Genomic DNA, 13,008 nt, shown 5'->3' with positions numbered 1-13,008 from the left:
GGAGAGCGGTCATTACAAAAATATGCTTATCCTCATAGGAAACAGTTCACCTGGTCATGAAAACTAAGAGCTTAGTCTCGCCCCACTCCTTTTAATCACGCATATTCAGAGGTAGCCAACAACATGGTTCAAGAACACAATAGGTTATGTTTATCCAGCACTAGTAAAGGTTTGAATTCACACGAAAGCACTAAGCCTACTCTTAATGGAATATTTGGGTTCATTACGAGTTAAGATCATTTGACAGCATTTTTTCCATGTTGATTGCCCCAAAAAATTATTTATTAAAAAGTTTTATTAAAAAAGAAAAGTCGATGGGCTTGCAATGGAAGCGAATGGGGCCAATTTAAAAGCAGAAATGTGAAGCTTATAATTTTATCAAATGTTATCGATTGAGCCTAACTTGTATTGAACCTGAAATGCTCCTTTAATCAAGAAATAGTGTGTATGTACTTTTCGATAAATTTAAGTCTAATTCACACTGCACCAACCAACGCAGACAGACACGTTCTTCATGTTTTGTCGGATCAGTATGTCACCCCTTTCGATGTCTGTTGCCGTTGGTAGACACTTGTTTTCGAGTTGCCAGATTACAGTATGTCACTTCTTATACGAATATCTGGCGACTCGAAAACAAGTGTCTGCCAATGGCAACAGACATTGAAAGGGGTATCATACTGATTCAACAAAACCTGAAGAGTATGTCTGTAATGTTGGTGCAGTGTGAATTAGCCCATATTTTGATTCATCACTATCAGGTTTTGTCATGCTGGTTCAAACCAATGAATTGCTGAACACAAATGTGTTTTCTTGACCTTTGGGTCCAACTTTCAAAGCCCACCATGTGAACGTAGTGCATATAAACAGGTCAGTAATTAGCCGCGTGCCTCTTTATTGTCTGTTCCATTACTTACGAGACACACAAACTCAGATTAGCATCTGATAACGCACCTAATATCCAACCATGTCAGGGGCTGCATGGATGGAAGGTATCCAGTGGCTAGTCTTAGCCGTAGCTCCCTCCGAGCACAATGCCCCACTTGTTGCTCCCTCTCCTCTGGCATTATCCAAAGCTATATCAGGCCCTACCCGAGGCTTCAAATCCCCCATTTTTCAATGTGCGCTCAATCTAATCTTGGGTTTTTTGATTGGATATTATGATAAAGTTGGTGTTGCAAATTATCTACAGTTCGTATATGTTGCACAGTGGCTAATTGGAACTGAATGAGCTCATTGTTATTGGGATCAGATTAGGAGCAGAGCGCCACGATGATGGTTCATTTAGGTCTAGATAACATATTCTGTAACACTGCTTGTTCTTACACACTCTTCACATAATTATCCAAAATAATTAAGGGATTTTAATTCCAGGAGAATAAAATAGGGGCCATTAACTGTGTTAATGCATATCTCGAATTGTAGCCTCAAAACGCTGCTTTACACATTCTGAATTAAGCATTTGTACATATTATCGTAGCAATTCATCCAGGAAAGGTTCCACTTGGGAACTGTTACTAAGTGGTTCACAGTCCAGATCAGTCAGCCAAGAAATGTAATCTCATCTCATAAAACTGATTGGTTTAATTGGCTGAGAGTCTGGCAAGATTACACAAAAACAGACTTCCACTATACTTATTGCTGCATACGTGCTTATAATCTTGTGCCGGAACGTTTAGGACAGCAAATTTGAGGCGTTTTGTGAAAGAATGCTTTCGCTGAGGTGAAATCAATGCACTGCGAGCTGCGCCAGCACAGCCTGAATTTTCCAAAAGGTGCTTTCTGGGAAAGATTTGTCTGTTTGTATGAGTGCAAGCATTTGTTTGCAGATGTTTATGTTGGAGGTGGGAAAACAAGGGCTTAAATGGTTACCGGGAAAAGAGGAGGGGTGCATATCCATCTCTTTACTCCACCTACCCCACCCCGTCCTCTATACTGCTTCCTTATTCTACCCGGCCGCAGACACTTGCATTTTATATGGAGGGTACCAGTGAAACAATCCACTCTCTCTGTTTGGAAAAAAATACTTGCAAGAAAAGAGACTGGGAGCTTCCAGGTGCTTTGCCCCCAGTTAAAAGCCCTGTAAGGAGGTCCTCTTCTTGCCTGGAGTCAGGAGAGCCACTGCCTAGTGAAGTCGAGCACCCTGCCTCTCACATTCTCCCTCTCCCTCTCTCTCTTTCTCTCTCTCTCCCTCCTACTTTCCACCCTGTGAGAGTGCACAGAGATTCAGAAGGTGCGTCTGAAATCTACTTGTATCCAGTCTGGAGACAACACCACAAGGACTTTTTTTCCTTCACTGCGACAAGCACATGGACTTAATTTTCTCCAGAGACAGAAGTAAGAACAAGAACCAGATTGGCACCTGCCATTGAGAACCAGAACTTTCTCTAGAGTTGTATTAGTTCTTTCTACTCGTATGTAAACACTGTTTGACTGCGACCAAGTGCCAAGGCATTCCCGAGACTTCCCTGTCTGCTGGGTTCCCATCACATCTTCTCAAGTTATTTCTCCAGAGATGACTGTCTGAAGAGGGAACACAGAAAAGAAACCACCTGACCTGCAGAAGTTACCTGCCTGAGAAATTGAGGTGAAACAGAAGGGTGAGGTAAGTTCATATCTGAATCTTTCATTTTCCTTCCCTCTGAGTGCAGGCATATGTCATCTTTGAAAATGTTTTTCATATCCCGTTGCTTCACAGCAATTGAATCCAAATGCAAGACGGAGAGAGAGGGAGAAAAAACAGTCGGGTTTACATCTCAATCATGAGACCAACATAATTCTCAGCGCACTGCTACACACAAGGCAGATTAACTGAATGTTTTAGTGCTCTAGCCCCATTAATCTCTGCAAAATATGTGGCGTATTTTTCTAAACAGAGCCATGTGGCTACCATTTGCATTTATGCTGATGCTGGGTGTGTGCGTTTGTGTGTGCTTGTGGCTGTATAGGTTGTGTGGTTCAGGTAGTGTGGTAGGTCACACAGCTGTTTTGAAGTTGGAGAGGGAGAGAGTTATATAACTGCAGCAGCCTCGCTCTAACTGACACCTGGGACTGTTTGGTCTGCACTCTGTTGCGCACCAATGCCACTCGCTTAAATTTTAGCTCCACCCACAGGATTCTCAAGTCCCTGCCCACTTTTTAGCTCCAGAAATTGATGCATTTTGACCTATTAGACAGTCCACTTCAGAGGTTAAAATGTCGCTTTCAATCAGCTCGTTTGAAAGTCAGAATGAAACCAAATTGGAAGTAATTTATTATTATTATTATTATGAAAGTGTTGCATGTTTTGACCTGTCAGACATAGTCCACTTCAGAGGTTAAAATTGCACATTAAATAGTTTCTTTTAAAGTCAACATGAAACCAAAATTGAATAATCAAAAATTATTTCTTGTTGTTTGTTCATAATAATTCTTCTTATTATTACTTAACAAACATTCATTGTCCTATTTTGAATGATTCCTTGGTTGCCATTCTTCTGAATTTTACAAAAATTGTCTTCATAATCATTTTACAAAATATAATGGCTTGCTCCGCCTACACTGCTGATGTCACAAATACCCATTTTTTTCTCAGCCACTCCTCTCCAACCACCTGCCTTTGTTTTCATATATAACGCCCACTTTTTCCCGATCCAATCAGTTTTTATAGATAAAATTAGTCCCGCCTTACATTGCTTCTCTTTTTAAATAACTGTAACAATATAAAATATGTCAGGTTATGGAAGTAAAATGAGTTGCAAACAGCATTTCTTGTTGACTTGAGTGGAAAAGTCTTGTTTTTTCAACTTTAGATGTAGCTTCATCAGCAGTAGTTATGTTCTCACATCAGCAAGTTTTGTACATGATGTTATGTCATAATATGGCAAAAAAGGTCTAAAAGAACTTCTTTGTAATGTTTAAGCTTTTCTACACATAATCAACTACTGCACATGGCATGAGCTCAATGCTGCAGTCTTAATTTCAGACGGAGAGTGAGAGAGAACTGTGAGAGAGAAGGGAATGTGCTTTCATAATACATTCTTCACCAAGAGCACTGGGGAATAGTATTCAATAATACTTTTTTCTCGTCTGAGTAGCAGGGCCCAGCTTCTACAGAACTGAAACAGACCCAGTCTGGAAAAGACGACATGCTCTCTTCTAAAAACATTTGGCGCCTCAGCATGATGGCTTTCAGGAGGAGAAGCGGTTTAGGTCTGACTGCAAACCTGTGCATCAGTGCCGTTAGCGCTACCACATTACACAAGCCTCCGAGGTGACCTGAACCCCTGAGTGGAAAAAAGAGCTTAGAGAAAAAGTGTCTGAGACACTCCACAGAGCGAGAGCCCATCATGCTCCTCACACACTTCCGATTCCTGCGGCTGGAGATGGTCCAGGCTTCTAGATGGGATGCTGTCTGTACTTAGTTTAGAGGATGGGAAAGTCAGCTGTGAAGTATGATGTGATTTTATGATGGATGCGTCTCATCTGGTCCTGTTATCAGGAGATGCAGCAGACAGCATCCCACCTTTCTGTGTACAGTTACAGCGATAGCTTCAATCTACCAAACACCTCGCTCCCTCAAACACACTTTGACCCTTCTCTCCATATGTGCATTTCAGTTAGGTGAAGCCAAGGAGATCTATAACACCTGCAGAAAGCTATCCGTTCTGCATTAGCAGTTTATCTTTCAATTTTAAATCTGCCATTTTTGCTCATGGGACCACAGAACTTTTTCAGCCAATCACATGAGCTGAAAATGACATCATGAATTGTCCATTTCATGGTTTTTAAAGGGATAGTTCTCCCAAAAATGAAAATTCTGACATTTACTCAACCTCATGTCGTTCCCAACCTGTATGATTGACTTTCTTCTGTGGAACACAAAATAATATACTTGGAAGAATGTTTTTAGCTGTTTTTGTCCATACAATGAAAGTCAGTGGGGTCCAAAACAACATTGGACCAGTGTTATTTTAGTATTATTTATGTAATATTAGAGATTTTATTAATATTTAGACTTTTTCATTTTAAGTTTTAGTTGTTTTTGTGTGCTTTTGTTTTTTATTATTTTTTGTTTTTTAATTTATTTATTTTCTGTTTTAGTTTTAGTAATTTGAGCACTTCAACAAACTTTTTTTTGTGTGTGTATTACTATATTTTGCTTGTAGAATTTTTTATTTATTTTTTCCTGGTCCAGATAGTGTAGTTATGGCATCTACCAGCAGGGGCTTATGGGGTCATGCTAAGCCAAATTTTGACCGCTTGGGCAAAGTACACAAAGGCAAATAGTTTGGCAGCGTGAAGTCGTAATGGCGAGGCAATGTTGTAACCATGGATGCCCACCTTTGGGATGCCCCAATAACTCTGCTGACTGCGTTTTATGATGACAGATAGCTCTGCCAGGTTGGGGCTGATGAAATGCATTTTTTTCTTTATTGCATTACATGACTCCAACCCACCTGATGGAGGCTTTTATATACGGACCATTCATAATCGGGTTAACATTCATTGGTTGTGCTGGTCAGTAAGCCTTTGTTCATGTCCAACCATCTGCCTTTTTAATTCTGGGGCAACTTCACTCACTCAATCTCGTTTAGAAGCTATTAAAATCCATTGTGGATGTTGGAAACTATATTTCCCTGTACTTTTGATCCCTATAGCTCAAGGTGGATGTAAATGTTTGCCCTGGAGAAGCCATATCTGAGAAATAAAAAGAAGCAAAGCTTGTATCCAAACCATTATGGATGTCTCTTTTCATTCAGCGTGTAAAGGCTTACTGCAGATTCAATTCCCATTTGAGTTTTTATTTTATTTTACCGTGCAACAGAGGAAAATGATACGAAATCCATTACACATGCTCAATCAGTGGGAGAGACTAGACAGAGGACCTGGCCCAATGCAGACTGAGAAGCATATGGGAAATGTTGGACACACCAATAGGTTGAACTTTTACTTTGGGTTTATGAGAGGCGATGTCTTGTATTTGCAGCCAGCGAACACTCACCAAAGGTGAAGGAATAAACTAATCTGTGTATAACCGAGTGTCAAACTTATAAAGTATTTGGATTTTCATGTACTGTCTCATGGAGATTCGTCTTTTTTGTATTCATAGTGCTTCAGATGTTTGTTTGCCAACTGAGATGTGCATTCCAGCTCTGTTCTGGACTGGTAAGAAGACCAGTGATCCACATGGATTTTGTAATACAGTGAGTGCCACTAGAGGGCAGAGTTGCTGACCTTGACTGAGCAACCAAACCCTGTTACATGGGAATGTGAGCCTGTGCCACTGGTGCTGTGTGTACATGTGAGCAATTTTTAGATGACAAAGGCCTCTTTTCTTTCTATGTATAAAGTGAACCTTTTAAAAGATTATGATTATTGGTTATTTTTATTTGTTTATTATTGTACCTTCAAAATGATTTGTTCATTGGTAACACTTTACAATAAGGTTATGTGTGTGTTAACAGTCATACTAGATAACATGACATAACAGTGTACAATACTTTTTATCAAAGCATTTATTTATCTTGGTTAATGTAAATTTTGCATACTCTAATACATTTTTAACATTGCAAGTTGTACACGGCAAAAAAATGACTTCTTGATGAGCTTTATTAGTCAGTTTGACTTGTTTTCTAATCTTGAAACAAGTTCAATTTAATTGACTTGGAACTACATAAGATATTAAAGGGATAATTCAACCAAAAATTCTAAAATTCTCATTTATTCACTGTGTATGATTTTCTTTATTCTGTTGAACATAAAATAAGATATTCTTTGAGTGGTTTTAATGAATATCCATACACTATAAAATGTCCACCTATTTCATTAAAAAAAAAAACTGTTCAGTTGAAAAAAAGTTCAGTTGCTGTCTTAAATTTAAGTAAAATAAAGTTAGCTGCACAAATCATTTCAACTTAAATTATATTAATCTGACTTTCGAATCTCATACAACTTATATAAAAAAAATATTTTTATAATAATTAAATAATTGAAATTGCTTAAATATTATGATATTATAAATATGAAAAATTATTTTGATGAGTTAAAGTAATGTAAAAGCATATGTTTTCATGACTTATTGATCATATATTTTTTTACAGTGCACAATGGAAGTCAATGTTAACCAAAACTGTTTAGTTACCAATTTATTTATTTTTTAACTCATCTTTTGTGTTCCACTGAAGAAAGTCAGTCACACTAGTTTGGAACAACATGAGGATGAGTAGCCTAAACGATTACAGCATTTTCAATTTTGTGTGAACTATCCCTTTAAGATTGGTTTCCATACATTGTATTTTGAATGCCTTTGCTATAATTAAAACAAGTGAGAAAAAAATGGTAAGTGGAGTAAAACTAAATACACTTGATTTGCAGATACATTCTCTCAAAATAAATCTTAAGTTGATCTTGCTTCAAATATTTGGTATTTTAATAAACAATAGTATATTTATAATTAACATTAACCAAGGTTAATAAATGCTGTTGCTCATTGTTAGTTTATGATCTGTAATCATGCATTAACTACTGTTAACCTGCTTTGTTTGGCATACGACCATGTCATACTCTGCTATTTTGAATATATCAATGCTGGCAGAAAGGTGCTTCTCATCAGCCGTGTGGTAACCTTCATACCTCTTTTATTTGGTGTTCACTTTAAACAGGAAATGAAGGAGAATACCACTCATGCTCTGGGAAAAGCATATGCCTGACCGTGTTACGTTCCAGGAACTCACGCCCCCATCTCTCACCATAACCATTTGCTTCTAGATGTTTTTCGCTCACTATAAGAGAGAGGAAAACAGTCCTGTTCAATGGTGCTACAAGGCAAGCGGTGCATTCCTTTGAGGAACTGTGTGATGGGAGGCTGCAGGCTTCGTTCCTTCCGCCCGTTCTCCACTTAAGGTATAACGGACGAAAGAAAAACAGCGAATGAGGAATTACCCTCAAAGCTGTTGGAAACAGAGCTTTGGCATAAGCCTCCTCTGCAATCAGCAACGTGCTTAGCCTGAATCGGCGATTAGATGAGGGTGCGTGCGTTTGTGAGGGAGTGTGTGAACATCTTAGACCTGAGCGAAAAATGCCGCCGGTGGCTCAATCAAACATCCTGTTGCATAAGGCTTCATTCCAGTGGGTTGTGCATGAATTGGTCTGGACAGGAAAGAGGTGCAAACACATCCAGGAAAGGGGAGGTTATCTGTGTTGGCCAATAGGTTTATTCTATGGGCACTAGGGTGTAAAGATGTCAACTGTTTGATTGATTGAGGGGAAATGTGTACTGCCCTCAACAGATGTGTCGGTTTTGTTATTCTCAATAGGACACAAATGAACACATGCTTACGGAAATGAACAGCTTTACTTTAAGTCTGATGAATGCGGCACAGATCTGGGCTTAGACTCAGGGCTGATTTGTAATATCACAAATCACTTCCAACTATGGGAATGCACTCATTTTCTAGGGCCCTATGAAATTCCTTTTTATTTTTTTTCCAAATTCCTATTTAGTCCATTTAAATTTTTCTGTATTCCGTTTTTTTCCGCTTTAATCTTTTGGGACTTCATTTTAATGGTTAAATTAAGTTTTGGCAATCAAAAAGTACATCAAATTAATTGAAATCATGAAACTAATACAATTTAACAACAATTCATTAAAGTTTAACAAAAATTATCATATGAAATTAGACAAACTTTTTTGTCCAAAAAAGTGCTGCACAAAAGACCTTTACGGTTAAAATTAAAACATGAAACAAAAAATATTGGAATTATTCCTTAAAAAAATAAAGTTCTAATAATAATTTAGTATTATTATTAATGTTAGTATTATTATTACATTGAGGCGTAGCTAAATGTACTATTCTGTACAACAGTAATATATTTCTGTCACAATTTCTTCAAGTTAAACCTAACTTTTATTTTGAAGGGTTGCCGCAAAGAACTTTGAGTTTCTGTGTGTTTATGATATGACAATAGTTTTTTTCTCAAATGAAACGGTTAAATGCTGATGAAGTTCATGTATTCATGTCCTCATATAGTGAGAGGGCAGAGGCTGACAACATCTCGAGCGTCATGTGTTCTTCTGTGTCTGCGTGTGCGCGTGCGTGTGCGTTGTAAATGAAACCGCACATCTGCGGCATTCATTCACACAGAGACACGCGAAACATGCAGGATCAATATTTAAATATTCTTTTTGCAGTTTAATATTCACAGACACTAGTCTGTACCGCGATTTGATTTAAGTGTACTGACCTACTTTTTATTTATTCATCAAAAATTTGACAAATTCCGTGAAATTCCGTGTTATACAGTAGATTCCGTTTTTAGGACTGGATTCCGTGATTCTGTCCGCATTTTACAATTAAATTAAAATTGGAAAATGCAGACAGAAATTAAAAGTGTCTTAATTAATTAATTGCGGAAATTAAAGGGCCTTAATTATCTTAATCCGTATCTCTCTCTCTCTGTCTCTCTCTCTCTCTCTGTATACATACATAAAAAAACATACATATATACATATTTTTTGGCGTTATTTACTTTTTACTTACTTTTTCCTTATTTTAAGCATAATCCTCAGTAGAATTAAAGGGATAGTTCACCCAGAAATGAAAATTCTGTCATAATGTATTCATGCACTCTCATGTCATTCTAAACCCGTAAGACTTTTGTTCATTTTCGAAACACAAATGAAGAACTTTTTGATGAAATCTGAGAGCTTTCTGTCCCTCCATTGACAGTCTCTGCAACTACCACTTTGATGCTTCAAAAAGTTCATAAAGAGATCGTAAAACTAATCCATATGAATTGGGCGGTTTAGTCCAAAAAGAGACTTGATCACTTTAAAATGATGAACATATTCTTTTATTCACATTTAAGCATTGATCAGCGAACATAAACAGAAGCTCAACTGAACCTTGATGCACAAGAACAAACATCATTGGCTCAAACGTGCTGCGTAACACAAGAGAATGAACCTCATTGGTTCTTGCACATCAAGAAAACATGCTTGAGCTCTGCTTACCACAACTGATGTGTGCGTTGGTGAATGTTTATATGTGAATTAAAGCTTATATTAAAATTGTACAATTTTGACTAAACCGCTCAATTCGTATGGATTAGTTTTACAATCTCTTTATGAACTCTTTTTAAGCATCAGAGTGGTAGTTGATTGGACTGTAAATGGAGGGACAGAAATCTCTCAGATTTCATTCAAATATTTTAATTTGTTTTTCGAAGATAAACGAAGGTCTTACGGGTTTGGAACGGCATGAGGATGAGTAAATGATGACAGAATTTAAATTTATGGGTGAACTAACCCTTAAATCTGTTTAATGCTCAAGCAAAAACAACTTGAGGTTCAGGTATTTTTATTATACAAGATAAATATACTGATTAAGTAAAGAGTTATTTGTTTGGTCTCAACACCGAGTGACCAGAACCTTACAAAACATCTCTCTCCTCGACCTTTGATACTTAAGTCGTACTTTTGGCTTTCCAGTAATCTTGCTGTTTTACTAAATTTCCCCTCAGGGATCAATAAAATCTCTGTCTATCTTTCTATCTATCTATCTTGTCTTCCTAGTCTTTCATTTTCACATTCCCCTCTTCACGGCATTCCCTCATTTGCTCTCCCTTGGCTCTCGAAAATGCACTGGATGTGGACGAGTTTTTCCGTTCCGTTGGCAGTAGATGGAAATGGGGAAGCTTGGCAAGTAACTGTTATTATTTTTCCTTTTGCACAGTATCAGCTCTTTCAGCAGCTTCTCTGTCATTCAGACCTAGCAAACATCTCCACAGTCACAATCTCAAGCTGCCTTATCAGCATCATGCTTTCAGACAGAGACTTATCCCATGCTGAGAGAGAGACATAAATCCTTTTCACACCAATACTGAATATTAGTTGCAAATGTTAATTGCAAACAACATTGTGAATAGAAGCAAAATATTTGTATGGCCCCTTTTTTTATAATATTTGTCAGCCAACATAGAGTACCATTTAAAAGTTTGGGGTCAGCAAGATTTTTTTATTTAATTCTTAATTTATTTTTAAATTAATATTTTTATTATGCAAGGATGTGTTAAATTGATCAAAAGTGACAGTGTTTTTTTATAATGTTACAAAAAATTACATTTGAAATAAATGAACTTTGTTTTGCCATCATGGGAATAAATTACATGTTAAAATATATTCAAATAATAGAAAACAGCTATTTTAAATTGTAATAATATTTAATATTATTACTGTTTTTTACTGTATTTTTGATCAAATAAATGCAGCTTTACACATTGAACGGCAGTTTACATTTAGATTTTTTGTATTATAATTATTTTATACAAAAACATCTGAATATATTTCTCAATTTGCAACAGAGCACATGGGAAATGTAAACACTATTAAAAAAAGATCTTCGTCTGTGTTTTGTTTCACAGTGTTTCAGTAAATAATTTTTCAGTGTTTGTGCATACTGTTGGTAGAAAGCTATTGATTGGCATGCACTGTAAAAAATTAAACCGTGACTTTTACAGTAAAAAAACGGCAGCTGTGGTTGCCAGAACTTTACCGTCAAAAATACGGTAGCAACGCTATTGGTTTTACAGACTTAATAATAAACAGTATTTTATTATCTGATATAGTGTGAATTTACAGTCCTATTGAAGTATTAATATCTGTTTTGTACCATTGTAATACACTGATAACCACCAATCACAGCAGTGATGAGTCACATGATCAATCAAAGCTCATCACAAGCAGCTCTTCCACAAGAAAGTTAATACTAATATATAGAAGCTGCACAGTCTCATTCACACAAACATTAAACACCATCATGGTAACACATGAAATTTAAAAAATGCAATAAACATTAATTTAACAACATTAAATGTAACATAAAACCCTAATGTACATAACTGATTAGAAAAAACGAAGAAAACTATGAAGAAACATAGTTATTTCAACAAAAATACATCAAATGTGAAGTGTCACACAGGGAATTGTGGGAATGTCAATTTACGGTTTTTCACTGTAAATTATACAATGAGTTGTTCTTTTTCACTTTCAAAAACTGTAAATTTAACGGTATTTTACAGTAAAATTGCATTAAATGTACCATTAGATCTATCACAGTTATTTACCGTATATAGTACGGAAACTTTCTGTTAACCAATTAACAGTTTTTCACTGTAGCATTTTTACTGTTAAAATTACGATCATTTTTAACATAGAGTACCAACATAGAGTACCATTTAAAAGTTTGGGGTCAGCAAGATTTTTTTATTTAATTCTTAATTTATTTTTAAATTAATATTTTTATTATGCAAGGATGTGTTAAATTGATCAAAAGTGACAGTGTTTTTTTATAATGTTACAAAAAATTACATTTGAAATAAATGAACTTTGTTTTGCCATCATGGGAATAAATTACATGTTAAAATATATTCAAATAATAGAAAACAGCTATTTTAAATTGTAATAATATTTAATATTATTACTGTTTTTTACTGTATTTTTGATCAAATAAATGCAGCTTTACACATTGAACGGCAGTTTACATTTAGATTTTTTGTATTATAATTATTTTATACAAAAACATCTGAATATATTTCTCAATTTGCAACAGAGCACATGGGAAATGCAAACACTATTAAAAAAAGATCTTCGTCTGTGTTTTGTTTCACAGTGTTTCAGTAAATAATTTTTCAGTGTTTGTGCATACTGTTGGTAGAAAGCTATTGATTGGCATGGTTCTGCTGGACCCCAGATGTATTTGAATAAAACATTGATCACAAATAATGAAAGTGTCTGAAGAAAAAAGATCTGAGCCATTATTTGGCTCTTTCGGGGGGTTTTTTCTGTAGTTTTATGTCTGATCTTCACTCTTACCCCCTTTTTTGTATGAATCAATACTATTTACTACATTGTATTTGGTGTCTGTGATGAGACAGTAGCTATCTTTCCATCCACCTATTTTTATGCACATTTTGGGCACATTCAAAACCTCTGAATAGAAATGCAAACATGCACATAAATTATAAAAATGT

The 13,008-nt window shown here is 36.0% G+C and overlaps 1 protein-coding gene across 2 annotated transcripts in view; it reads left to right on the top strand.

Moving 5' to 3' along the window:
• The first annotated feature begins 1,934 nt into the window (after positions 1-1,934).
• The window catches only part of col8a2 (collagen, type VIII, alpha 2), a 67,460-nt gene continuing 56,386 nt past the window's right edge, over positions 1,935-13,008 (top strand). The window contains exon 1 of one of the 2 annotated variants that reach the window (XM_084130679.1): positions 1,935-2,597. The gene's annotated coding sequence lies outside the window, so the exon portion shown is untranslated. Of the gene's footprint in view, positions 2,603-13,008 lie in introns of both variants that reach the window. The other variant, XM_084130678.1, reaches the window with a different exon arrangement.

Source organism: Abramis brama, assembly GCF_963993115.1.
Source record: "Abramis brama genome assembly, chromosome: 12".
NCBI classification, from domain to species: domain Eukaryota; kingdom Metazoa; phylum Chordata; class Actinopteri; order Cypriniformes; family Leuciscidae; genus Abramis; species Abramis brama.
The sequence above is the reverse complement of the archived record's forward strand: the minus strand, read 5'-3'. Positions and strand labels throughout refer to the sequence as shown.